This window comes from Ovis aries, chromosome X (genome assembly GCF_016772045.2).
Source record: "Ovis aries strain OAR_USU_Benz2616 breed Rambouillet chromosome X, ARS-UI_Ramb_v3.0, whole genome shotgun sequence".
Taxonomy (NCBI): domain Eukaryota; kingdom Metazoa; phylum Chordata; class Mammalia; order Artiodactyla; family Bovidae; genus Ovis; species Ovis aries.
The window spans coordinates 30,112,485-30,115,209 of NC_056080.1; the positions used below are offsets into that span (position 1 = coordinate 30,112,485).

Here is a 2,725-nt window from a genome sequence, read left to right on the forward strand (position 1 = left end):
CTCTACCACTTAATAGGCTTCTGTTCTATTTGCTGCTTGTGAATTACATATAGAAGGAAGGAGCTGCTAGGCAGCAGAAGTCTGTCTTGACCATGAACTTCTCTGGATGAAGGAGGCAGAAGGAAGTAACAGCCCAGGGATAAATGGGCTCACAGTCCCCAGGAACTAGACCACGAGGTGCGAGTGCCCAAGGCCTGGTCCTATGACCTGTCATGGCCCTCTGGAGCTGCACTTCCAATGGATCCACAGCCATCCTGTCCCAGGCACCCTCCTACAGCTGTCCCAGTTCTGCAGCTTCTCAGCTGAAGACGTGTAGCAATGAGTGGACACCAGGGGGATTTCCTGCAGCCGGGGGACCCCAACACTGGCTCTCATCTGGGCCAATCTGGGTCTGGATCTGATTGATACCCTTGGTAACCCCACAGGCCGTGCAGTGGATGCTTGCTTATAGCACACTGTGGCACTACTGGCCATCCATCCTGCTCAAAGGCCCGTCCTGCTGGGGAAGATGCATCTGCCTCACCTCATGCTCCCTGGGGATCATGGTGTCGTCAGTGGCATGCAGCCAAACTGCGAAGCGGCCGTGTTCATTAATGAGCCCTTGGCCCTGGGAGATGAAATACCCTTCTTCCTCTCCGTCAGTGTGGTGATCCTGATTCCAGGGAATGCTAATGCCTTCCTGTTTCCCAAGTATTTCCAGAAGGCTCTGCAGCTATGCCTTATGTCAAACCCTCTCTCCTTGACTGGTAATGAGTAGACAGTGTCAGAGTGGCCCCAAGCACAGCTCCAGAGGGAAAAGGTTGATCCAACAATAATACATTCACTTTTTAAAAAATGTAAAAAGATAATCAAAACAGAAAAGTTAAAGAAGAAAGAAGTAACCACAGCCCAAGATCTCTTCCAGGCAAATTCTCTTAACTATTCCACTCTTCTCTGTGCTGACTCATCTTCCTCTCCTTCAACTTGATAGCTGCTTTCTTAAGCTCTTCTTAATCGGTTTGGGTGGGCAATTGACATCCTTAATACAGTTGTCTCTCAGTACCTTAGGGAGATTGGTTCCAGGATCCCCATGATATGCAAATCTATGGATATTTACATCCCTTATATAAAATGGCATAGTATTTGCCTGTAACCCTTTTTGACTGGTGAATCCTGGTGATGGGGGAGCCTGGTGGGCTGCCGTCTATGGGGTCACGCAGAGTCGGACATGACTGAGGTAACTTAGCAGCAGCAGCATACACATATGCTTTAAATCATCTCTAGATTACTTATGATATCTAATATAATGCAAATGCTATGGAAATAGTTACAAATACAATGTAAAATGCTACATAAATATTTGCCAGTGTTGTAAATTCAAATTTTGCTTTTTGAGACTTTCTGGAATTTTTTTTTCCTTGAAAATTTTCTATCCTAGATTGTTTGAATCCACAGATACAGATCCTGCAGTTGAGGTATATGGTCTTTACCTCTGCTCCGGCTCTCATTTACTGGTTGAGAGGGAAGGTCCTTGGGGAGCCACAGTATTATGTCTGGCCAAGTCTTCCTCTTCAGCAGCCCCTTTAAACGGCTTCACTGTGGAGCTGCAGAAAGCTGATGACTTTTTCAATTGTGTGGGACTCTTGAAATCACAGGCCATATGCAAAGAATGACTCCTGACTGAGCTAGGTTTTCTTCCATTTTGGGTTGTTGTCTGGCTAGCTCTGACTTGGGGTCCATCCCTCTATAGGATGTTGCTAAAAGTAGGAAGAAGCCACAGACTACTCAGCTTGTAAATCTTTCTTATTTACCCCAAAATGCTATTGCTTCTGATGCCTGTGAGCTGCTTTCCAAGATCTTGCCAACCTTGGTAAATGCTGTGCCCAGCTAAGATTCTATTTCCTTAAAAGAAAGAGCAAATACATGCCAGGGGAGAACTAGCACTTTCTGCCACAAATACCTATTGATTCAGACAGGTTCTTAATTTCACCCCATAAAGTGAGTCAGCAACTTGCAGAAGGCACAGGGGCCAGCAAAATAGAAAACTGGCAGCCATAGATTGCCATATCATACAGTAGCAAAGGACTCACTTTCAAAAAGGAAATAGCTCCTCCCACACAAAAAAAATTGCAGCTAAACTTTTGCTAGTTTTGGTATGATTGGTATAAATGCTCAAATTGTGTCTCATAAACTAGCGATGGAACTGACTTTCTGGGCTCTGTCAAAAACTTGATTTTGAAAGTTGAGTAAAACAGCAACACAGTGACTTCAGTAACTGTAAACATGAGAAAGACATGCACTGTTATAAGTTTTTAATATGCTTGTCAGACTGCTGATGTTACTTCCCCAAATCGTCTTATTCTCTTTCAGATATATTTGATGCGAATTTGGTGCTTGGAACACATTCCAAGTACCTGATAATGTTTCCTCCCTTCTTATAAAATAAACCTTTAAAAAGGATGAAAAATTAATGATTGTCACAAAGAGATTTTTCTTTCTCTTCTCAGCACATTCATTTTTATTATATGTTATTTTGTTGATGTTCATTTTGTATGCTAAATCTATCCCAGATTCCTTTATCTCGTCTCGTACTAAAGATAGCTTCATCAATTTGCACTGTCTAAATACAAATTAAATATCAATTTTATTTGAGAATGGAGACAATGACCATTCTAAAAGGAAGTTCTGGAACAAAGCCAACAGATTTTAAGAACTTTGCATTATTATAGTTATTTATACTGGTATG

The 2,725-nt window shown here is 42.5% G+C and overlaps 1 pseudogene; it reads left to right on the forward strand.

The window, feature by feature from the left end:
• Positions 1–202: 202 nt before the first annotated feature.
• On the forward strand, positions 203–815 carry LOC114111568 (tRNA 2'-phosphotransferase 1-like; annotated as a pseudogene).
• The last annotated feature ends 1,910 nt before the right edge of the window (positions 816–2,725 follow it).